Here is a 27,551-nt window from a genome sequence, read left to right on the forward strand (position 1 = left end):
TTTCCAAACAAAGTTATGTACTTTTATTTCAATCATTTACATGGGAAAATATGTCTCACTAAGATTGAGATAAAATATTTACATCAATAAAAAAGGAAACTACATTCCAAGTAACTCATCTGTATCCTTGATATACTACCACCTGCAGCATCCTGAAGTGTATCTCCAAATTGATCAGTTCTTGTGCAGACATTCTGAAAAAAAAAACAAATTTCAATTCAATTTAATCCACTAAAAATAAGTCATATAAACATTTCTGAGTTTTCACTTCCCCCCTCCCCTGAAATAAAAATCGCAGATAAAGCCTTTATGGAGAGAAATACTAAATTTGAATAAAAATATTACTGTTTTGAAGTAAATAATATATGAACACGGACTTTCACATCAGGAGTCATGATTGAAGAGAACAAAATCCAGGCTGGTAGGCCGTGATCAAATGAAACCTGAAGTACTATCATAAAACAAGGATTTGATATTTTTCAAATCATTTCTTTAACTGCATTGAACTGATATGACATGAACTCACAATTAGTTACGAAGGACTCAAAAACTTTCAATATTTGTTTATATTTGATGATTCAACATCTCCTTCCGTCTGCTTATAATTATATCTATGATTGCATTTAGAAATCATATATTTATTTTTACAATACCAGAAACAGAATCCAAATTCCAAAAGCTATATGAAGAGAAACAAAAACGTATTTTCTTGAATATGCGAAATGATCAATTGGGGAAAAGACGGTGGTAAATTAGTTCCAACTTTGGATCTGATTAGATAGATAGACAGATAGATATGTTTATTCATCACTGAAGTTTTACAAGATACAGCATATAAACTATAGAATCCACATCTCACAATGTATCTACAGAAACTTCTGGTGATTTCAGGTCTGACTGCCAAACTGTTCTTTCTCAACCATATCAAGTTGAAAGTAATCTTAAAACTAAACTTGAAAGTATTGCACTCAAATCTCTCAGATCCGACGGTAATATTGAAATTATTCCCGCAGATACGGATTATGCAACAGTTAATATGCATTCCCACGAATACGAAAACAAATTCAGGCAATTGTTTCTAGAGACAACATACTAAGTACGCAATACAGGTTCCACTGTTACAACCATGAATTTTAAAAAACTGAAAGAAAATCCAACATAATCGATGGAACAAAAGATATGTAACACTATATATAAGTGAAATCAAAGTTATAATTAAAATTGGTAAGTCATAATTTTAATTATGAATATTAGTGAGTCAAGATTTTAAAAATTAATATTAAACAAACTAAACACATTCTAAAAGTTGAGAAACGAAAACACATTTTTAAAAGTTGAGAAATTCTTCTATAAAATATTTGTTCTGTCAGAAAACGTTAGACTTTAATGCTAAATGATATATTAGAATATTATAGGAATATCGTTTAAGCTCAAATATACATTTAAATTTATTATATAATTCAACTCCTATATAGTCAGGCGAGTTCCGGCAGATTTGTAATCGTGAGTAACTCTGGTGTAGACTTCTTTTCATTCGTGAGTCATGCGAGTGCAAGTCCTCATTTTTCTTGAACCTGTTTTCATTTTTTTTATATACAGTGCATTTCTTTAATATATTAATATCTATACATTTAGAACTTGGAACTGGTTCAATCTTAGTATTTAGCACATGGTTTCTTGTACCTATTTCGGTTGTCTGTAATGCGTATCAATAGTTGGATCTTGTATCAAAATGTTCATAAAGTGTTCATCTTTGGAGATGTGAAGTTTGATCTACAGAAATTGATAAACTGAAGAGATAATCGTGTTTATAATATCAATTTTCACAACAAACAGTGATATTCATAGTGTTTTTATAGAGCTAACAAAAAACACATCTGGGAAAAACTTTTTTTTATTCCATTAATGAATACTGAACCATTAGGTACAAACAGGGTTGCCCAACAATTTGCTAAAACTATGTTGTCTCTGAAATGTGAACTCAATATAAACAATGACCAATACTGTACATGTGATGGGTCTAACCAATGGATTCATTACATCTGTGCGATTCTTACCGCTTCAGAGGTGGAATTCTAACAATTGCTCGTATCGTATCGGTGCGAGACGAGACGCGAATCGAAACGATAGTACATTGCTATTCTAACTCTCTCACGGAAGAATGATCGGTTATCGTCGGAATTTGTCTTAAGGAGGTCCTACATTCACGTGGAAATGTGTGTTTTGCACGTTTTATGCATGAATATTTCTATGTTTTATGGTTTCATGTGAAAAACAAGTGAAGTACCCAATTGTTAGGAATAGTAAAATCAGCAATTTTTTATTTTTTGGTCATTGAAGAAATGTCATTATTTTTTATGAAAATGTCATTATTTTTTATAAAAATGTCATTCTAACATAATTTGCACTTGGCAAATTATGTTAGAGGCCATGGAGAAGCACTCTTTCCTGGCTACAGGTAAATTTGTTGGTCCTCGAGTAAAGGATTTGTATAAAAACATTGAGATGAATTGGCGCATAATCTGAATGATCTAGAATCTAGGATATAGAACAAAACCTACTGAAAAATGGCAAAAGGTAAACCAAAGTCTCAAATACTTAGATTTTTTATAACTTGTTAGAGCTTTCGTTTGTAGTCCTGGTCAGATCTAAAGTATTCATTAAAAAAAAGGCTGCTGCGTGGGATTAAATGATCCAGAATGTGGTGTACCTGTATCCCTTGAACCAGAGTCCTGCGAAAATAGTCTTGATGAACCATCAGCATCGAAGATATCTTCAACATCAAAAACTATGCCCCAGAGAGATGATAACCACCACATAAGAGACACAAAATGGACTTCCACAATGAATTCAGGGAAACCATTAGTAACGGAACGGTAATAGGAACAGTAGGGACTGTATACCGTTATGATACTGAACAAAATGTTAAAGTAAATCCCTCAAAGACGACTTACCTTGAGTGGATTGCGGCTGTCTCATCAAAGTCCTGAGATTGGTACCAGTTCTTGGAATCGAAGCTAATCCGTGTATCAAGAAGCACGATATTATGCGGTGTGATAAACATAAATATTATCAGCAAAAAACGAATATTCACAGTTGAACTGGGCAGTCGAGAATGGCGGACAAACAACCACACAGAAAAACAATACAACAACAACAACGTTCGTCCCTTTTCATCGATCCAACACACCACAGAGGGCGCAATCATATTGAAGTCGTTTTGAGGGTACAGGATGAGGCAAAATTAAGAAAATAAAAATGAGTATGTTAGCCGTTCCGCAACATTTACTGGCCCGCAAAATGCAGAAGGCATTTTCTAATATATAACTGAATAAAATTAATAATAAATATTCAAAACATCAAATAAAAACAAAAAATGCCGAAAAGAAAAGTTGAAAAGTCGTGTACTATTCAAGTGGAAGTGGACACAACTTGACCAGGGGGCGCTTCAAGGTACCATGCGTTGTTTTAATTGTTGCTACCCTCGCGACTTGATCATCACCAAAATGCAATTTGGAGATACGGCCGAGCGACCACTTGCATGGGGGAAGGTTATCAGTTTTGATAAGCACAAGAGTACCGATGCGAGGGGAAGTACCGCCATCCAACCACCTACCTCTTTGCTGCAAAGTGTGCAAATGGCCGGGAGTGAGGGTGTTGATATCATCAACATCGGCGCTCGTGGGCGTTAAGGGTCGCGAATTCAAGATGGATTCAATTAATGTTAACACGGTATAAAATTTTTCGTAGGTGAGGATTTGTTGGCCGATAACACGAGCCAAATGTGATTTAACGCTCTTTACTCCGGCTTCGCATATCCCATTGAAAAGAGGTGCACTTGCCGGAGTAGGATGAAAAACAATATTCTCGTGAGACGCTGAAGATTCGAGCAAACGGAGTAATTGACGCTGGGCACCTAAAAAATTTGTGCCACAGTCGCTATAAATATAGGATACACGTCCACGACGTGCAATAAACCTTTGCAAAGCTGCTAAAAAACTGTCAGTAGAAAGATCGCTGGCAAGTTCAAGATGAACCGCCTTGTTAGCGAAACAAACAAAAATGCATAAATATGCTTTTATTGTTTTCACACCACGATGGCGACTGAGAGTTATCGAAAAGGGTCCCCCATAATCGACACCTGAGTGAGAAAATGGTTTAACTTGAGAAACTCGAGAAATAGGCAAATTCCCCATGAGGGGTTGAAAAGTCTTAGGATTTTGTTTCCAGCATGGAATACATTGAGAGAGAACTGAATTGATAGCTCTTTTTGGAGATAAAATCCAAAATTGTTGCGACAGAAGGAAATGAGTCGTGCGAAAACCTGCATGAAAAAACGTCTCATGAAAATATTTGATCAAAAGTATAGTCAAACGACTTGAACGTGGAAGCAACATAGAATATTTGGCAGAATGGGAGAGGGAGGCATGTTTCAGACGACCTCCAACAAGTAAAATTCCCTCAGAATCCAAAAAAACTTGAAGTTTTCTCAAAGGTTTTGAAAAACGTTTACTTTTGATTTCTACAGAAAAATGGATACTTTGGACATGTCGAACAAGTCTAACAAGAGCGTTGTGGCGCTCGCAAGGCAAAATTGAGCCTAAGAATTTTTGAGAAGGTTTTTTCGAATTGTTGATAAAACGTAGCAAGTAAACTAGAACATTTTGTAGCGATCTGAAATAAGAATCCGTTTCTAATAAAATATCAATGACATGGTCAGTACTAGAGGTTAAAAATACTGGAATTGATTTTTCCTCCTCCACCGGGGGTGCAAGGGGTAGAGAAGGCGAATTAAGCCATTCATCTTGTTTTTTAAGGAAAGGCGGACCGGTGAACCACATAGAATGTGATATCATCTGACGGGGTAACAAACCTCTGGAAGCAGCATCCGCCAGATTATTGGTGGTATCTACGTAATACCAATGTTCAGGAGCGACTTTCTCCCTGATGAATGTCACACGATTTGATACAAATGTCTTCCAACGGTGTGGATGACCCTTAATCCAATATAACACTATTTGGGAGTCGGACCAACAGTAAACACGTTTCAGATTTAATTGATGTGTAATAAGATAAATGATTGATGAAATCAGCTTCGTTAATAAAACGGCTGCACATAACTCCAAACGCGGAATAGTAATTTTCTTAGTTGGTGCAACTTTGGACTTTCCACATAGGAACCTAACATGATTCACTCCATTGGCATCAAAAGAACGCAGATAAATAACACAAGCATATCCTTTCTCAGATGCATCGCCAAATCCGTGAATTTCATAAGCATTTGCTTGGGAGTTTGTGAACATACGCGGAATTTTGAGACTGGATAAAACGGGTAGATCAGTTTGATACTGATTCCAGATACGAATAATTTCATTATTGGGAATATCATCCCAACCAATACCGGCCAACCATAGCTGTTGAATGAGATGTTTGCAAAAAAATGTAACTGGAGAAATGAATCCTAGAGGATCATATATGCGAGCTAATTCGGATAAAATTGTTCGTTCAGTACAAGGACGATTTGGAATTGCAGAGACAATGAAAGAAAAACAATCAGCAGAAGGATTCCAACGCAATCCCAAAATTTTCAGACAAGAATCGATATCTTCAGAAAACGTGTGCGGTTCGTTGGACAAATAAGAGGGAGGCAAATCAGAGAGCAAAGAAAGGTCATTGCTAGACCACTTTCGAAGTTCGAAGCCCCCTTTTCGTGATAAGGTAATAATTTCAGTTTTGAGTTGGTGAGCCTTTTCAAAGGTAGGAATAGACATCACGAAGTCGTCAATATAGCAGGTGGCACTGAGTGCGAGTGAAGCGAGCGGAAAAGTACCACCTTCATCTTTAACTAATTGTTCAAGTGTTCTGAGCGCAAGAAAGGGCGAGCAGTTCATACCGTAAGTTACAGTACGAAGACGATAATCTTGTAGCGGTAATTTGGGATCAAATCTCCAAATGATTCTTTGAAAATCTCGATGAGAAGAATTAACAAGAATCATTCTATACATTTTTGTCACACCAATGAAGAGTTAAAAAATATAAAAAATACATTAAAATCTTCCTTGAGCGATATTGCTTCCAATTTGAAAGATGTTGCAAATGAATTGAGAACTTTAAACAATTATATGCCACAGGTAACAACAAATGCTATGATATAAATGAATGAATTTAACAAAAATAACAGCTTCTAGGTGGGCAAGTGATTTTTGAAGAAAGTACCTCCCCAGAACTGGAATAGAAAGCAGCCTTCCATTCATGTGGTAACAAATGAATGGTTTTGTTGTACTTCATCATTTTGTGGAACATCAGAGATTGTTTTTATTTTATTGTTATAGAAAGCTATATTTATTTTTAGTTCGAATGTACCTGATTTTGTACTGGAGTATTAATAATTATGTTTGAATCTTCTCTTTATTTCACAAATAGATAGTTTAGTCCTTGTTGTGCCGATTACGACCCTGTCCACATTCCACTGCAGACAGTTACAACTGAGCCGTAGCGGGGAGAGGCGAGGAACGAGTTTCACATCGGCCCGGAACAGTCCACTACAAGTCGAAGAGACGTACACATCATTTTGATTTATCTCTCGCATATTATTCAAATATATTGTCGATATTATTATTCATTAAATATATTTACGTGAAATTCTCAAAGTTCTTCACACTACACACAACATGGTTCTTCGAGCACGAATGGAAGAAGCAGTTTGCTGAATATTTTCGACATAGCAACAGGTTACTGCCTTCCTTTTTTCACTTCATTCCTACTCTACGCGAATTTATTTGACATAAAATAAACTTATATTCGCTGAAACGCACTTGATACTTGGTAGATACAACGCGTTTCGTTATTCAGGTACAGCATGTCTAACATAAAAAAATAAAACGGACTAGTATAAAAGGTTCTTTGACGAGATTCACGAATTACTTCCACTCGGTCAAGGACCTTGATAATGTCGATCTCGACGATTTACAACGTCGGCTTAACAAAGCCGAGGAACTTTTGGAGGAATTTAACCTCGCTCAACTTGCAATTGAAGCTGATGACGCGGATTTCGAAACTAATCATCTCACTATCCATTTTATTGAAAGGGGAAAGTTCGAAAACGATTTTTATGCAATTACCTCTGCTGTTAAAAAATTTATAACTTCAAAAGAGATCGCTAACGATAGCATATCACAGAATTCTGGTACTAATAGTAACTTAGCCAACGATAATAATTCAAACTTTCGTTTACCACAACTCAAATTACCTACTTTTGATGGCTCACTTGATCAATGGTTGTTTTTTCGGGATAGTTTCAAGTCAATCATTCATGACAATCAAACTATGTCTAACGTTCAAAAATTTCACTATTTGCGTCGTTCTTTAGAAGGAAATGCCGCGGAAAAAATTGCGTCGTTACAAATATGCAACGACAACTATGAAGTTGCATGGAATTTACTGAAAGATAGATTTGAAGATGAACAAGCATTGATCAAAAACCATGTAAAAGCTCTTTTTGAAATACCTTCACTTAAAGAAGAGTCATATTATGGATTGAATTCATTACTTGATGGTATTGAAAAAAATCTGAATGCCTTGGAAGTGTTGAAACGTCCTATAGACCAATGGGATGACTTAATTGTACATCTGGCAACAACAAAATTTGACGTGAACGTGAATGGGAATCTCGAACTGATTCGAAAAATATACCAACTCGTAAAGACCTGTTAGAGTTTTTGAAAGAACGATGTCGAATTCTATTATCTCTAGATTCTGAACGCGGGGAAGGATCTAAGCGTATTATGAAACAATCGCAAAGACAAGCAAAATCTTTCGCTACAAGCTCAAATAAAATAGTTTGCCCTTTATGCAAAAATAATCACACGCTGTATTTATGTTCGGAATTTATTAAATTGACGGCAGTCGAAAGACTGAGTACAGCAAAACGTCTGAGACTGTGTATAAATTGTTTGGGCTCTAATCACCGCACAAAGGAGTGTAAGTCAGCGGGTTGTAGAAGGTGCGGAAAGATACACCATAGTATGTTACATTTCGAAAACAACCGGGTAGGGGAGAGTGGTAAACCTGTTAATGACATAACTTTAAATAATTCGGGCGCGTCTAATGTAGATGCCGATGAATTTAACTTACAACATACATTAACTACTAGTTTATCTACTCCTCCTCAGGTATTACTCTCTACTGCAATAATTAAAGTTTTTGATGAATTTAATAACACACATTATTGTAGAGTTCTGCTTGATAGTGGGAGCCAGGTGAATTTTATTTCAGAAAAAATGTCCAATATCTTACGTTTGAAAAGGCATTCAATCAATATGTCAGTCACTGGTATAAACCAAATGAGTAATAAGGTACAATTTTCTGTTTCACTCAGGTTCAGATCTAATATTAATAATTTTGAAAAAACAATTTCTTGTATAGTTCTGCCTCAAATAACGAGCTACTTGCCTTCCTCATCTTTACATTCAACAAAAATGAATATTCCGGGTAAACTGAATTTGGCTGATCCACATTTCGATAAACCTACTCCCATAGACATATTGATAGGGGCAGACACATTTTGGGATCTTTTGAGTATTGGTCAAATAAAACTTGGCGATGGTCTTCCAACACTACAAAAAACTAAATTGCGATGGTTAGTATCAGGTCCTTTACGTACTGCAAGTGAAAGTTTCAAAACTTACCACAGCTGTATTTCAACACATAATTTAGAATCTCAAGTTGCAAAATTTTGGGAGTTAGAGGAATTTCCAAAAATTTCATTCCTATCCGATGAAGAAAACTATTGTGAGAAACACTTCAAGGAAATCATACAGAGAACCATAGACGGTCGCTTTGTAGTAACAATTCCATTTAAACAAAATGAATTTGTTCTCGGTCAGTCTAAAACAATAGCCGAAAACAGGTTTCGCAATCTTGAGAAAAAACTTGAAAGAAATCCCAACATAAAGGTACAATATCACCAGTTCATTGAAGAATATATTCAACTCGGTCACATGTCTTTAGCTGAACATCAAAGTGACGATTCAGGTTTCTTTCTTCCGCATCATTGCGTATTGAAAGATTCGACAACTACAAAATTGAGAGTAGTCTTTGATGGATCCGCTAAAACCACGACTGGTATATCAATTAACGATATCATGATGGTAGGACCCACCATTCAAGATAATTTATTTCATATTCTATTGAGATTTCGACAACACAATTATGTTCTGAGTGCAGACATAACAAAAATGTACCGTCAAGTGCTTGTCCATGAATCACAACGCGATTTCCAAAAGATATTATGGCGTTTCCATCCTGAAAGTGAAATTCAGGTTTACGAATTGAACACAATCACGTATGGTTTGGCATCTTCAGCGTTTCTGGCTATCAGATCACTGCAAGAAGTTGCACATCTTAACAAGCATGAGTTTCCAAAAATTGCTGACATTATTTTACACGACTTTTACGTCGATGATCTTCTCACTGGTGGTGAGAAGATCACTGGTAGAGGAGATCAATTATATTAAAGAAAATATTTCTAAACTTCTACTCTCCTACGGTTTTCCATTGAGAAAATGGATATCAAATAATAAACATTTGCTTCTTGATTGTAATCCTGATCTCTTACACATAGGTGACAGGGATCAAAATAAAACACTCGGATTACTATGGAATCCGATAGATGACTGTCTCCAATACTGTATCAATACTTCTCAACATGGTTCTAAAATTTCAAAACGTCAGATATTATCACTAACCGCTCAGATTTTTGACCCTCTTGGGATTTTTTCACCTGTTACAATTAGGGCAAAAATTATTCTACAAGAACTCTGGAAACTCAAGTTGTCATGGGATGAGTCACTTCCCAGCAACCTACATACTGAATGGTCGAATTATCAATCTCAATTGCAGTGCAGTGCCTAAACTCGATAAAAATACCGCGACAAGCATCATGTCCCAACCCTGTATCTGTACAATTCCACGGGTATTGCGATGCTTCACAAACCGCTTACGGCGCTTGTATCTATATAAGATGTTCCGATACACTCGGCAACTGTACTTCCAATCTAATGTAATGAACAGGAAGATCTTATCTTATTGTTAAAACAAGCAAGTATTAACAATTCATCATCGATACTTGTCCCTCACTCAAACAGCAACTCAGTCAACAAACAAATGTCGTCTGAAAAAAATACTATCGTCAATGTTAAGAATGGAAAAAGTCCTCGTGAAAACAAAAACCATGCCTCATACAGCCAAATGGCAAAAACATCGGAAAAAGTAGTTCCCGCAAAAAGCAACTCGAACACAGGTGGTTCCTCTGATGGGAATTCCCCCGACAAAAAACATAAACAAAGATTTCAACCTATTTTTGGCAGTAACGAGGTGAAGAATTTTAAAACGATTCCGAGACAAGGTCATTTACATGTCTCGAAAATAGCATCTGAAATGACAGTTGAAGATGTGAAGAGTCTATTAGCTGAGACTGTTCCCACTGTACCGTTCACCTGTGTGGAATGGAATAGAAATGACCTATCTTCTACGTACAAAGTGTCATTTCCTCTGGAGCGCCTTGACGAAGTTTTGGATCCCGCAATTTGGCCTACAGGATCGGTAATAAGACGTTTCCAATTTAAAAGAAAACGAGAAAATTTTCAGAAAGCACCTTCAACAGAGGCTGTCCGATGAATCCTACCAATACTGTAAACGATGTTGATTTATGTGACGTTCTAAATAGCCAAACTGAGGTGAGTGTATTCCATTTAAACGCACAGTGTTTGTCGAATAAAATAGAAATGTTTGATTTGATGCTGTCAGAATTGCCCTTCGACATTGTTTGCGTGTCTGAACACTGGCAGACTGAAAATAATCTGTCCATCATCAACTTAGATAGCTACCTCCTGGCAGCTTATTATTGCAGGACTCGTTTAAGTAGAGGTGGCACTGCAATTTATACAAAATCGGGACTAAGATATCTGACCTTAGACTTGTCTGCATTCAACGCAGAACAAAATGCTGAATTTTGTGCAATAGTTCTGATTGATATTAAACTAGTCGTTTTAACAGTTTACAGATCACCAAAAGGCAATGTAGAGGATTTTTTGGAGAGTTTTGAAGGTGCCATTGGTGTGGCGGCAGAGTCTGGTTTGGATGTAGTTATAACGGGTGATATAAATATCGATCTAAATCATTTATCACCCTCTGGTAAAAAATTAAAAGATTTATTGACATCCTTTGGTTTCGCAGCTACTATTAATGATTACACCAGAGTAACAGCTACATCGGCTTCCTGCATTGACAACATTTTTACCAACTTGAACAACCATGTTTTCACGGCTGGTGTCTGGGAACCATGTATTTCAGATCACAGAGCACAAGTAATTGCTATAAATAGAAAAAAAAACCTTTTTCCAAATAAACCTTTAGTTAAAAGGTTTTTTTCAAAAAATGGCATATGTAGGCTAAGAAATTCCCTCTTAAATATGGACTGGTCTATTTTTGAAACCAATCGAGATGTTAACTACTTATCTCATTTTATAACAAACACCTTTAGACAGCTGATCGTTGATATTTTTCCTCTGAAAAAATGCCGTGAAAAAGTCAGGAAATCTCCAGTAAATTGGTTTGATGATTCTTTGAGGGAAAAAAGAGACAAACTCTCCACTCTCAAAGCTATTTCAGAGGTCAGCAAAAAACCTGTCGACATTGCTGTCTTCAGGAGTTTCAAGAAAGATTATAATAAACAATTAAAAAACAGCAAAAGATTAGCTTATGACAATTTCATTTCGTCAGCTAAGAATAAGTGTAAAGCGTCATGGAAAATTGTAAATTTCGAAAGAAATAAAAATAAAAATGCAAGCAACCTCCAAGATGACTCCTTGTCTGCTGAGACTTTCAATGAATTTTTTGTTGAAATTGCCGCTAACATAATAAAGTCAATTCCTGCAACGGCGGACACGGAACTCTTAAACTATCGTAATTTCCCTACCCCAAACAGTTCATTCTTTCTATCTCCGGTCACAGAACATGAAGTCCTAACTACCATAAATAGTCTAAACAACTCAGGTTGCTTGGATTCTTACGAACTGAACAGCTTCGTCATCAAGGAAGTAGCTGATATAATTGTAAAGCATATCACCTCCCTCATAAATCTGATTTTCTTGTCTGGTATCTACCCGGATGCTTTCAAAATATCAAAAGTCTTACCTCTTCATAAAAAAGGGAACCTTTCGGATACGAATAATTATCGACCAATAACTATCATCTCTATCTTCAGTAAAATAATCGAGACTCTCCTGAAACAGCGTCTATACAACTATTTTGAACAAAACAGGTTTTTTACCCACTCACAATTCGGATTCAGAAGAGAGAGATCAACATCGCAAGCTGTTCTCAAGGTGGTGAGTGATGTGATCGAGGGCCTTGAGGAGGGCAAGATAACCGCCATCACACTCTGCGACCTATCTAAGGCGTTTGATTGCATCTCTCACTCTATTCTTCTGGATAAGCTGCAGTTCTATGGAATAAGAGGTGTAGCTTTATCGCTCATTGCCTCATATTTAACAAATCGTTTACAAGCTGTCACATATAACAGCTGTACATCTAATTATAAACCTATCAAACATGGAGTGCCCCAGGGCTCAGTCCTCGGCCCTCTATTATTCATCATTTACATCAATGATCTACCTAATTTTTTACATCCCTATAAGTCAGTTTTATTTGCTGACGATACTACGCTCATCTTTTCAGGTGACACCTTGCCGGATTTGCAACAGTCTGTAAAAATTTCACTCTCAAGTGCTGAAACGTGGTTTTCATTAAATAAACTAAAACTGAATAATGAAAAAACAAAGAATCTCACCTTTTCTTTGTCTAGTACTATGTCGAGTGATAACAGTGTGAAATTGTTAGGCATAAACATAGATAGTAAATTATCTTGGCAAAATCATACAGATGACCTACGAGGTAAATTGGCCAGCTCAATTTTTTTGCTTCGTCAACTGAAGCCAATTACAAGTTTTCCAACACTCAAAAATGTATATTTTTCATTATTTCACTCTGTCATTACTTATGGGATTGTACTCTGGGGGAACGCCTCTAGTGCTGTAGATATTTTCCGACTTCAAAAAAAAGCAATCAGGATACTTGCCAATGTGAATTTTCGTGATCACTGCCAGCCCCTTTTTGCCCAATTACGCATATTGCCTTTGCCTTCATTATTCATTTTCTCGGTTCTGCTCGAGATCCACAAAAATCGAATGTGTCTGCGCAAACAATCCGATATTCACAATCATTATACCAGAGCTGCAGGCAATATTCGTACTGATCGTTTTCGCTTAACCAAATCACAGAAAAACTCTCTAAATTATAATCTTTACAACCTGTTACCGCAGGAATACAAAATCCTATCAAACAATACATTCAAGAAGCGCTTAAAAGAATTTTTACTAACTAATTGTTTTTATTCTGTCAGTGATTTCATGGAGCATTTTCGACATCGCTAGTGTATTTCTATGGAATGCACTCGCCACTGCGACACTTTACAATAGCTAGTAGTAGTGTACTATATTTTAAAATTTTATTTTATCTTATCTTGTTTCTCTATGTGTTGTACTCTTTTTAGATATCATTTGGACTTACTACAAACATTATGTAATGTAAGGTAGTCAATAAACTTTCATTCATTCATTCATTCATATATTGTGCAAAAACTCGCGTTGCACCTCTAAAGGTGTTAACAATACCTAGATTGGAATTGTCTGGAGCACTTCTTCTAGCCGAGCTTGTAGACAAGGCACGTTCATCTAGTTGGAACATTGAAAAAATTATTTATTGGTGTGACTCCACGATATGCATCTCATGGATAAACACGTCTCCACATATTCTAAAAACGTTCGTAGCCAATCGGGTTGCAAAAATACAGAATATTTCGAATTCTAAGTCATGGAAACACGTCAAATCGCAGGATAATCCAGCTGATTTACTATCGCGTGGAGTATCGCCAATCGATCTGACAAAGTCTGAACTCTGGTTTCACGGTCCTTCATGGCTTGTTCAGTGTGAACTCAATTGGCCATCAAAGGAACTTGAAAATTCTATTCAATCTTTCGAACTTCCTGAAGTGCGTAATAAGACTGTATCTTTCGTTAACACAAACGATGGCTTTCTCGACTATATTTTAAACTTCATTGAATCACGCTCTTCTATAATGAAGTTGCAACGTATCTTTGCCTATTTTTTGAGGTTTTTGAACAATATTAAACACAGAAATGATCCTAAACGTCAAGGTACCTTAAAAACAGTTGAGCTTGATGAATCGTTATACTTTCTTATTCATATTATACAGAGGGTTTACTTTCCTGATGATTTTCGAAAACTATCACAATCTAAATTACTTCACAAAAAGAGTAAAATTTTGAGCCTAAATCCTTTTTACGATACCACGAGTAAGATTATTCGTGTGGGTGGACGATTACAACAGTCTAACTATAACTATTTAAAGAAACATCCAGCAGTACTACCTTCAAATTGTCATTTTACCCTAACAATTGTGCGTCAGGAACACATTAGGCTTCTTCACACAGGTCCTCAAGCCCTTTTGGCATCAATAAGAGAAAGATTTTGGCCACTATCAGGCCGCAACTTAGTAAAAAGGGTTGTACACGAATGCGTGCGATGCTTCCGGTGTAAGGCTAAAACACAAGAGTACATAATGGCTAATCTTCCGCCGTCGCGAATGACTCCGTCACGCCCATTTTCTATATCGGGAGTGGATTATGCGGGACCGTTTCAACTACGTGATAGAAAGGGAAGAAATTTCAAAACTTTCAAGGCATATATTGCATTATTTGTCTGCTTTTCAACGAAGGCTTTACATTTAGAAGTCGTGAGCGATCTAACATCAGAATGTTTTTTGGCATGTCTACGGCGTTTTATGTCCAGGCGAGGTAAATGCTCAGAAATCTATTCGGACAACGGTACCACCTTTGTAGGCGCCAATAATGAAATAAAACTTTTCTTTGATTCCTACAAGAAAAATATTACTGAACATCTCACAACTGAAGGTATTCAATGGCATTTTATTACCCCTAATGCACCACATTTTTGTGGTATTTGGGAGGCAGGCGTGAAGTCTACCAAGTATCACTTAAAACGAGTAATGGGCAATGCATCCTTAAATTTTGAAGAATTTTACACCGTATTATGTCAAATAGAAGCGTGTCTTAATTCCCGACCGCTTTATCCTATTTCAACTGACCCCAATGACCTAACTCCTCTCACCCCGGCACATTTTCTAATTGGTGAAAGCCTGACAGCGCTACCAGAACCGAGCTTATTGAACCTCAAGGAGAATCGTCTCTCAAGATTCCAAAGGACCCAGCAAATCGTCCAACACTTTTGGTCTAGATGGACAAAGGAATATGTTTCCAATCTTCAAACACGAGTGAAGTGGAAAATGCAACATCCTCAGCTGATCAAAATTGGTCTTATGGTACTCGTTAAGGAGGATGGTCTACCACCACTGAAATGGAAGATGGGCAGAATTTTACAAATCCACAAAGGTATCGATGGTGTCATACGTTCTGTAACCATCAAAACCACCACCGGAGAACTAAAACGTCCCGTAGTTAAAATCTGCATTCTGCCGCATCAACTCTAACCCATTTTGAAACCCTGGAGTGTTTCAAGGCGGGGGCCATTTTGTGCCGATTACGACCCTGTCCACATTCCACTGCAGACAGTTACAACTGAGCCGTAGCGGGGAGAGGCGAGGAACGAGTTTCACATCGGCCCGGAACAGTCCACTACAAGTCGAAGAGACGTACACATCATTTTGATTTATCTCTCGCATATTATTCAAATATATTGTCGATATTATTATTCATTAAATATATTTACGTGAAATTCTCAAAGTTCTTCACACTACACACAACAGTCCTCATTCAAATTATTGCACAGATTGGTGAAAAAAATCAAAAAACGACAAAATTACATAGACTTTGCGACGTTTAACATATGCATTGTATCATATACTTGTTTTTTTGAAATATCTGTATGTTCGCAAGAGAAATCGATTTTATGACAATATAAATGTTCCAATCACAACATATTTGGTATAGGTTTACAAAAAAATTATTGGTAATACTGCTGCCAATTATATCTCTAACTTTCATTCCTTCTACAGCAAATTGTCCTTGATTATTGAGTGGTTCTGCAATCAGGACGTCACCGTTTATCATTGTTTTCATCGATGGGTATGTTTGCATCCACACACATATTGTGTGAAACAGCACAAGCCTTCAATAAATTGGCTACAAAATCAGGATTGTATCTCAAAGTACGCTCCTTCAAAAGACAGTGAAATCTCATTTTTAGGATGCCAAAACATCTTTCGAAGCAATTACTTGCTCTAATGTGGGCATGATTAAACCTAGATTCGGGACTATTTTCAAGGGGGTTTTGAAAAGGTGTCATTAGAAATGGCTGAAGTAGGTAGCCAGAATCTCCAATTAACCAAGCTTGTTCCCCAGATTCTTAAATTTCTTGCATATAATTCTTTATCAATGAGTGGCTCCATATAAAAGAGTCATGAGTGGATCCTCCATAGTTGGACAAAATATTATTTATTTTCATACGGTGATCACAGATAACTTGGCAATTCAGAGAATGGTAACCCTTTCTATTAATGAAATTATGTTCATCACCAGGTGGTTTAAAGATGGCAACATGGGTACAATCAATAGCCCTCCCGGAAAATGCCATTTCTCCATGAAAGCCATTTTCAATACATTCCTTTCCCGAATATTCTGAGGGAATACTATAAATTCTGCACCCATCACTTCAACTAATCGAATTGATACTCTATGTATTGCTCGATGAACTGCAATTTGACTCAAACTGAAAAAAAATTGCTCACCAACACCCCTCTGGTAAGTCCCTGTGGCATAGAAATGGAGAGCGCAAAATATTTTACTTTCTATTGCAATACCTCCTCTTATGCGAGGTGACCTCAAATGGGGGGTTAATACCACTATCAATCGTCTTGTCAAATGTTTATGTAACCGATACAATTCAAGAAATCTTCTTTCAGGAAGATCGAATGTATTGTATCTATTCCTTAATTGGAATATGTCTTCTTAATCGCCTTATAGGTGGATTATTCTGCATAATTCCTTGGTGAACTATGGGCAGCATAATTGTTGTTTAATTTTTTAATAAACAAATCGCAAAACATCCGCAAATACTTTAATCTATTTCATTTTCAGGTTAGGATTTTGAAATGTTGAAAAGGGAAACATGTACTATTGAAAAGAGAAACATATATCGAAATCTTTAAACGATAGATCTACACCTATCAGATGAAATTATGAAAATTTGATACACGAAACGATACCAACTACTACTTAGAATTCCTACTGTCGTCTCAAACGATAAGATAGCTGTCTTAGAATTCCACTGCAGATATAAAATGTATGCAGCTTAAAACCAAGAGAGCTCTCAAATACTTCTGTGAAAGTTGTCAAGATGGTTTGAGGATCATTCCTAACTTCAAAAACAAATAAAAAAATTAAAAACGTCTTGACGTCTTGATGACTTGTCATAAGGCAGCAGAATATTCCGCAGAGCAATATTAGAAAACAAAGTGATATAACAAACTTCGAAGCACTCTTCTGTGAACATGAAGAAAGAAAAGTTAGGGCAAAAAAATATAATGGTGTACAACCTACCAGAGTATTGTTGATGGTCCTCAGAATAAGATGCACAAAGAGGCAACTGACGTTTACCAACTTTGATCTGATTGTCAAATCAATGAGAGTAGGAAAACTCGGTGAGAGATCAAGATCATTAAAAGTATTTTTTTCAAATGCAGATTCGGCTGTAAGGTTGTTGAGAAATAAGAAAAAAATCAACAAGCCACATGTTAAAATAGGAAATGATCAGACGTGAATTATTAAAAACTCAAGAGATGAATTAAAATCCCGCAAAAGTAGAGGAGAAATGAACCTAACCATAAAATACATCAACAATGTTCCTACCATAACTCAAACAAAAGCAACAAAATGTGAACAGAACTTGAATCCAAATATGACTACCCAAATAAACGTTCCTGATATCATTATCAAACCCAAGACTAATCAGGATCCCACAACGACCAAGGCAGATATTGATGCAAATATCAACCCGACAAATCTGAAAATTGGTATAAAAAAAGTCAAGCTGAGAAAAGGGGGAATAATGATTGTTAAATGTCAGACTAAACAAGATGCAGAAGTTTTAGAAATAGCAGCAAAAAATAAACTCCACGATGCATATGACATCACAACATCCAAATTACGCAATCCCAGGGTAAAGATAACCAATTTTGAACAAAATCTCTCTAAAGAAGAAATAGAGGCAATGATTCTGAATCAAAATGAATTTCTATCAGACTTTTCTGTAACCTACGTAAAAAAAGTTAAAGACAAACAAAATACAATTTTTGGTGAATGCTCAGCTGCAAACTTCAGTCAATTAATGCATATAAAAAAAGTTTGCATTGGATGGAGAAGATATCCCGTGTACGAAGATTTGACAGTGCCCCACTGCTTCCGATGCCAAGGATTCTATCATAAAGTACAGGACTGTAACAATAAGTTAATTTGCCCCCTTTGCAGTGAAGAGCATCTACAAAAAGATTGTCCCAAGAATAATAAATGTTGTATAAATTGTGTTACATCTAATGACAGGTACAATTTGAACTATAAAACAGATCATTATTCCATTGACATGGAATGTCCCACATACAAATATCACATCGAAAATTTAAAGTCTAAAATTGATTATCCCACTCAATGGTAATATTGGATGAGGATTTAATGTTAGACACTCTAAATCAATCTGAACTAAATCATCGTGGACACTACATTGACCCAATGGAATATAGAATCGTCACATCTGATAAATATCTGAATCTGATGCACTTCAACATAAGAAGTGCATGTAAAAACTTTAATGAGTTATTAGCCATTATTGGTACCTATAACTTCAATTCCTGTGATATTTTTGTTTTAAGCGAATGTTTCCAGAGTGCAACGTCTAACAATTTTAATATTCCTGGTTATACAACAATTCACAATGGAGGTGACTTTAACAGAAATGATGGAGCATTGATCCTTATTAAATCTGATCTCAATTTTTGTATTTCTCACCAAAAACTATCAGTTAGTGGTGTCACTGTTAGTGTAATAACATTAAAAATCGGTAAAATTTCACTAAGAATTTTTGCTATGTATAGGCCGATCCCTAGTAACTTGATTTCTTTCATCGAAGACTTTGATACTTTTCTAGATCAAAACAGAGCAAACCACAACATTGAAATTATAGTAGGTGATATTAATATAGACTTGCTAAATGAGAATGACATCAATGTTAACAAATATCTTTCAATGTTGTTCAAACACGGCTTCCTACCTTATATTTCAGAGCCCACACGAGAAACCCATGATAGTAAGTCCTGTATTGACCATCTATTTGTAAAAAACCAAGCTGATATGAATAATAATTTTACATTTGATACATACATTCTTAAATGTTTTATCACAGATCACTATCCAATACTACTAAATATTGCAAAAAGTGAGAAGGAAAATAATGTCAGTAGGGAAAATAAAAATAAATATACTAAAATTAATATAAATAAATTGATATCCTCAATCAAAGAAGAGAATTGGCAAAATATCTTATTAGTTAATGAAGCTCAGAAAGCAACTGATCTCTTTATGAATACATTAAATGAATACCTAGTAAATTCAAAAATCCCCCTCAACTACTCAAAAAAAGTAATTAAAATTAAACCCTGGATAACAGAAGGACTTATCACATCTATTAAAAACAGGGACAAATTGAAAATGAGGCTACTGAACAATTTTTCTCCTGAATTAGAGCAGGAATACAAATCTTACAGAAATAAACTGAATAAACTATTGAAAAAATCTAAAAATGAATACTACCGTAAACATATCCATGACTGTTAAAATAATATGAAAAAAATTTACAATTTAATCGCAGACGCTACAAACACAAAGACAGTGAAAGAAAATAATATTAAACTTACTGATGAAAATGGAGATTTTATTAGTGATAAAAAAATAATGGCAGACTTTTGTAACAATTATTTTATCAATATTGGACTTAATATGCATAAAAATATCACAGGTGATCCTGACATTACTGAAAATATATTGACTAATACAAATAGCATGTTTCTAACTCCAGTAACAGAAAATGAATTGATTAAACACATTTCTTCTTCAAAAAATAGTAGTTCACCAGGCATTGCTGGAATCAAAACTGATATATTAAAAAAAATTCATTTACATATTCTCACACCTTTAGTACATATATTCAATCTCATATTCCAAACAAACATCGTTCCAGTGCAATTTAAATCATCAGTTGTATCACCCATATATAAATCTGGGGATAAAACTGATATATGTAACTACAGACCCATTAGTGTTATCAATAATTTTGGAAAATTATTTGAAAAATGTTTGAAAGATCGGTTAATACACTTTCTAGACTCAAACGATTTAATCCACCAACAGCAGTTTGGATTTAGAAATGGTAAGTCTACCACTGATGCAATGTGCTCGGTCATAACAGAAGTAACTGAAAAATTAGATGCTAATAAGAAATGTATCGCAGTGTTTCTTGACTTAGCGAAAGCATTTGATACCGTGAATCATGAAAAGCTGGAATGTTATGGAGTACGTGGGACAGTATTGAATGTCTTTCGCAGTTATCTCTCAGATAGAACACAAATAGTTAAACTGAATGACACCTTAAGTGATCCAAGAACGATAAAAATAGGAGTACCTCAGGGCACAGTACTTGGACCTATTCTCTTTTTAACATATATCAACGCATTCTTATCTTCATCAACAAATGCAAAAGTAATATCGTATGCGGATGATACCGTCATGTTGTTTAATGGCAATACATGGACTGAGACAAAAGATTTTCTGCAAAGAGATATGGAAATTGCCAAAAACTGGTTGGATAAGTACCAATTATCCCTGAATGTCAAGAAAACACACTATATGGCATTCTCAACAACAGATGTTAATAGACCCTCCTTCAGTAGTATAAAAATTAAGAACATCAAGGAGGAAATCACAGAGTTGAAAGAAATCAAGTACTTAGGGGTTATAATAGATAAAAACTTAAAATGGAGTAACCATATTGACTATCTAACAAATAAAGTGAGGAAGCTTATATATAAATTTTATCAACTACGAGATATCCTCTCTAAAAATCTCCTTTTATTAATTTACAAATCACTGGCAGAGTCACTCTTTCGTTATGGTATTCTAGTATGGGGAGGAATGTACAAAAATGCTCTACAAAAACTAAATGTCATTCAAAATTATATATTAAAAATAATATATAGGAAAACAAAACTTTATCAGACAACACTACTTTATAATGAAGACGTTGGTGACATAAGATCTCTATATTTTCATAGCCTATGTATATATGCCTACAAATACAAGCAATATCAGAACCATCCTTCACATAACTATACAACCAGAAGTACTACAAACCATCACTTAAGAATTCCCAACTGCAACAAAAATATTGTTCATAGATGTTTAATATATACTTTACCTAAAGCATTCAACCTTCTTCCATCCAGTATAAAAGAAAAAAAAATCTCAAGAAATTCAGTGTTCTATCAAAAAAATATATTTTTCATAATTATTACACCTTTCTAAAAATACTGAATAAATAAATTAATGCAACATTTACACTTCTTTGCTGACATACGCTTATGAAGTTTTCATTATGTTTTAATATTATTCCTAAGCCATTTTGTTACAAGACTTATTTGAAATCCGCATATATAATAGAGTTGCACAATACAAGTGTTCAATCACTTAGGTGCCAAACTCAGTAATGTAATCAGAAATTAGTATAGCTAACCAAATCCTCGATTAACTTGCTGAACTATAAAATGTATATTATATTTCCTAGTAAAAATGTATGGTATATGTATGTATGTATATATATATATATATATATATATATATATATATATATATATATATATATATATATATATATACATATATATACATATATATATACATATATATATATATATATATATATACATATATATATATATATATATATACATATATATATACATATACATATATATATATATATATATATATACATATATATATATATACATATATATATATATATATATGTATATATGTATATGTGTGTGTGTATATATCATATCATATTTATCATATTTATTGTATTGTTATCATTTTCAATTGTATAAATTGTATAAAAATTGTATATTGATTTTGAGAATCCTATTGTTACAGTGCTTTTGTATAATATGATTATATTAAATATTTAATTAAATATTAAATTAAATTAAATACTAGAAATTCCCTACAGTTGGAAGTGCCAACACACAGATTAGTTGTATCTGAATCATGTCCCAGGCTTATGGCCATTACATTGTACAATAAACTTCCAAGTAGGTACAAAAAAAACAGTTATAACAATCAAATCAGAGTTGCTCCTAGATAAATCCAATTATTCTCTCAAAGAATATATGGATGATAACTTATGACCCTGTACATGTGTAACATTTTAGGAAGATTTTAATAATGATGCTGTTACATAACAGATTATTTTTGGTTTTGGGTATTATATAGTATGTACATGTCCAACATTTTATTTTAGGTTTTGACTATTACGTTATATTATATTATCTATGTAATTTTTTTTTTCATCATTATGAACTTTATTACAATTGTATATTACAAATATTTCCCAATAAATTCAGATGTGACATAGAATCTACCGGGAGCGACAAACGTGGAGGAGGAGTACTGAGTGATAGTCATTTCTAGAATCAAAGCTAACTCAATAACTGTGCATAACAATGTTGAACATACTTTTGTGATAACCGAATACGGCAACTCCTCAATTATTTTTTGCTGTGCTTACATTCCACCATCATCCCCCAAGACTTGTGAAACTGTAGAAGATATTCATAATGAGTATCCAAACAGCTTGCTCATTCTAGCTGAGGACTATGCCTGATGCCAAATGGGATAATGATAATATGAGGCTAAATGTCACTTGTAACCCGAATTCACCCGCTTTGATATTGAATTGTTGTTGTTAGTTGAATCTATATCAACTTAGTAGTATTTCTAATAGTAAAAATACCTTCTTAGATTTAGTTTTCTTCAACAGACATGACACAATAATTCAACTTTCAATGGACCCACTACTACAGGCTAGCATTCATCACTCTTCTCTTTCATTTAGCATTATAACACACACTTCTAGCTATACACTCGATTACATTGAATACTTTTAATGATTTGAAAAACGTCGACTATGGCTCCATAAATGAATACATATCTTGTGTGGACTTGCATATGCTCAATTACCACAATGATATCAATCAAGAAGTTTCTTATATCTACGAAGTCTTGCGTAATGCTTTCAAGCTTTATGTAAAAAAATGTAATTGATCAAATTTTACTTCTTGGTTCACTCCTCAGTTATGGCAGTTGGTCAGAGAAAAAAAAAGTATCATAAACTCTACCAACAATTTGGCTTGGATAAGGATTATATAAATGTTTCTAACCTGAGAGCTTACTGTAAATCGATTAGCCAAAATGTTACAAAAGTCGTATTGAAGTCATAGAGAGAATATGTAACAATCCTAGGTATTTCTGATCACATGTCAACAAAATAAAAAATTCACACAAAATTTCAGAAAAAATGCACTACAATGATTGGTCAATTCCGATGGTAATGATGTATATCACCCTTCGATGCCTGATACCAAATAGTTGGACTATAGTAGGGATGAACTACGATGTCTAACAAGCCTTCTCACAGGAAATTGTCATCCGAGTCATTATATGCAAAGACTAGGACTGTCAGAAGACACTAAAGTGATTATCGGCAACCCTTTAACAGCAAATAACACAGCAGTCAAAGTAGTCCTTGCCTTACCGAAGGACCCACAAATGAATGGGAGCAGACAACCAGAATCAAAGGACTCAACGTCCAACTGACAAAAAAGACAATTAAAATAAACCACGACGGCACGGAGCCAGACATTTGGAACAAACTGAAAGATAAGACTGCAACGGACCGAAAGGTGGATATGCACCACGCGGAAAGCATGTCGGTGCTCGACCTGCAGAAGATGACGGAAGCCATCTTCCATAAATTCCTAACAGGGAGGGAGCCAAAATAAATGACCAAAACAGTTCTATCGGGGAATACCTGAAGGTAGGACTAGCGAGGTGCAAGCTAAAGAGGCGGCTGAAAGTAAACAGATGTGTGAAATGCTGGTCTTACGAACATGACTAGGTGCCCCGTTTTCAAATACGCCATGAAAAAGAACCAGACACAAACAGAAGGCAAAGAGACCAACCAAAGAAGTGAGACAAGTGAATGGGATACAGAAAGAGAGACCAATCAAGGATCCACCACAAAACGAGATGGAAAAGACTACAAATAATACAATGAAAAAGTCGACGGAGTCTACCAGCATCCTCCGCGATCTCAAAGCATAACATAAAATAATGTTTCGAATGAAAGAAACGTGAGTTGGTATGGTTTCCTACAAAGCACATAGACGCGAAGAACTTCCATAACACAATTCCTGAGTTGCACACTGGCATAAATGATCTTGAGAGCCTCTCAAGAACAATCAAAAGCGCCCTCTCGTGGGCGCTTTTATCTCTCAACAAGGAAGAATGGAATCATCAGACCGCAACCAGTATGGTAGAATGACCAAATAGTCACTCAACGCAAAAAATCTCAGTAGGATAGTAGGAGATTATTAAGGGCACGGAGTCGTTAGGCCTTCACCTCATTTTGTGAACAGACCTCGTATAGTAACTTCGTGTAACTAGGAAAATTCAAAAAACATTAGTAAATGGTATATTCAAAACTGTTCAATTGATTATGAAAAGGAAAGAAGAGTTCATAAAAAAAAATATTTACAAAAACACGGTAGTGTGCCTGAATTTTAAACTCAGCACTTGAAGCTGTGAAATGATAAAGTTGCGGAGTCAACGTACAATGTATATATATATATATATATATATATATATATATATATATATATATATATATATATATATATATATATATATATATATATATATATATATATATATATATATATATATATATAATCATTTTTTTTACCAGTTTGATTGTTTTTGTTACATTTTTCTCTTTACATTTATAACTCACCCATACCTCAGGAAAACGAATATATTCAAATTCAATCTTCTAGAAAAATAGCTTGACAAATTATTAAATAGTTACCTTTTGCAATTGAAAATCTGGCAATTATTTCGTTGATGGTCTAATTGACAGCTATCCAATTACAACTATCTGCGAAATGGAACAACCATTCAACCAACATTAAAGTGTGAATAGTACACAAACCGGTCTACAAATTTGTGAAGCCAATCACCTGAAAAACAATATTGGACATAAATATATTGATCAAAATCAATAAGATTATGTTATAAAATGACGAAATAGGTTGAAGCAATTGGCTCTTTTAAAACAAAAACCCAGCATTTATAGGCCTGAGTTGATATAAATATATAATATTCATCTTTATACATCACTTATTTTTGGAATTTGTAGACGTTAGAGGATATCACATAAATTACAAGACATCAGACAGTTGAACATGGCTAAAAGGAGACATGTACATAGTGCAAATCTCACTCATAGGATTATAAGATTAGATAAGAATGTATTGGTCTTCATAATACAATAGTACATGATTTGAAAAACTAGCTATAAAAGTGCCATTTCGTTAAATTGTTAAATTTTCCAAACTGCACCAATGACTTCATTTATTTTGTAAAATGCTTAGCTTACAAGTGCCCGCTTCACAAGTTTTTCAAATGAAACATTTTTCCATTCTTGATATAATATATTATTTTTATTTCATATGAACATTTCTTTATACAACACACTATATACATGGTACACACAACATTGCAAGAAAACACGTCAAATAAAAACAATAATTTTAGTGATTTGCTTCAAAATATATTTTTTCAAATCATATGGTTCCACATTCAACAGAATTTGTTTCAATCTGATCTTTCGGAAGAGTTATATATTTTGCCGTGTTAGGAATAACAAGTTAAAAGGTAAGACCTCGTTAGTCTTTAGCTCGCACAAGTTTCTCAACTTCTGAGAGTTGTCGTTTATATGGGGACTACAGCTGATTAACGGAAAAAACAGATTTTTAAACAGATTTTTTAATGCTTCGGATTGTTTTTCAGTATTCACCGAATTCATTTTAGCTGTTCTAATGATCTCCTTGCTTTTGGTATTGTATTCGTGTATCACTGCCTCAGTAGTATATTTATTTTAATTTTTATGAGCATATAATATAGCTGTGAGTATATATAAATATGAGACAGTGAGATTCTCTAGATTTATGAAAAAATGGTTTTGCAGGATCAGTTGTTTGCTTCAACCATCTCTCTAATTATTTTTTCTGAGTTATAAAAACTTCATTATTATGAATGAAACCCTGTATTATCTACATAAAAAAATTATTTTGGTTCAGACATCCACAGTTTGAATGTTGAGGTTCAACGATATTTTGACTCCTCCAGCCTCTAGAACAGAAACATTCAAATGCTCATTTTCATTTCAAATCACCAGAATAATGAAATCTCCCAGAAGATAAAACACGAATGCATCTCACATTCCAAAAATCACCTAAAGTTATATTTACTTCAAAATCAACAGTAATCAGGTGCGAGTCACCAGTCATTTTATATTCTTTTTTTTTCATCTTCATTTCATTGAAATATGCCCATTTTTTTTCTGCGCCATCGCTTATATATACAAACTTATCATAAACTTTTTTTTCTCTTCACCTTTTATTCTGAAAATAAAACACATTGTCTAAGTGTAAAATCATTACTGATAATTTATGAAGGTTGAGTGGAAGAACAGTTCATTTTAGAGACGTGTCTCTACAAAAAGTAGATCAAAATATTAAAATAGTACCTAACACCTAGTACCTTCAACCTTTTTCCCTCTTGGTACAGAAACATGGTTTTGATAATATTGAAAATGTGTTATTCCTGGATCGTTTCAAGAAAGCTTTGTATTACGTATTTGAAAAATGTATAGTTGAAACCAAAAATAATGCCGCCTTCTGTATTCAAATCAAATACAATCTCAAGTTACTGAAAAACAGACCCCAACTCACCTCTGGATTAGTCTGGATAAGATTCCATTGCTGAAGTTGCTGTGAAATTTCACAAAAAAAGTTGTGATTTTCCAGAAGAAGCAGTGATCCCATTCCATATAATTTTATTCCCACTTATCAAAAACAAATTAATGAACGGGTATCTTAAATATGAAATTTTCGTTGAAAGTCGTGCTGCACTCCCACAAGAAATCAAAAACTAAAATGGCTACCACAGGCCACCCACAAGACTGTGATGGCTACAAATGCTACAATC

General features: G+C 34.6%; 1 long non-coding RNA gene across 1 annotated transcript; it reads right to left on the reverse strand.

Moving 5' to 3' along the window:
- LOC141483591 (uncharacterized) lies at positions 1 to 27,551 on the reverse strand. The gene is made up of 3 exons (XR_012466177.1): positions 27,296 to 27,551; positions 25,369 to 25,519; positions 1 to 194 (listed from the first exon to the last, which is right to left on the reverse strand). It is a non-coding gene; the product is annotated as an uncharacterized lncRNA (long non-coding RNA).

The sequence above is a fragment of the Leptinotarsa decemlineata genome, unplaced genomic scaffold (assembly GCF_025532065.1).
Source record: "Leptinotarsa decemlineata unplaced genomic scaffold, Ldec_3_MD MMD2_P_RNA_scaffold_14, whole genome shotgun sequence".
NCBI classification, from domain to species: domain Eukaryota; kingdom Metazoa; phylum Arthropoda; class Insecta; order Coleoptera; family Chrysomelidae; genus Leptinotarsa; species Leptinotarsa decemlineata.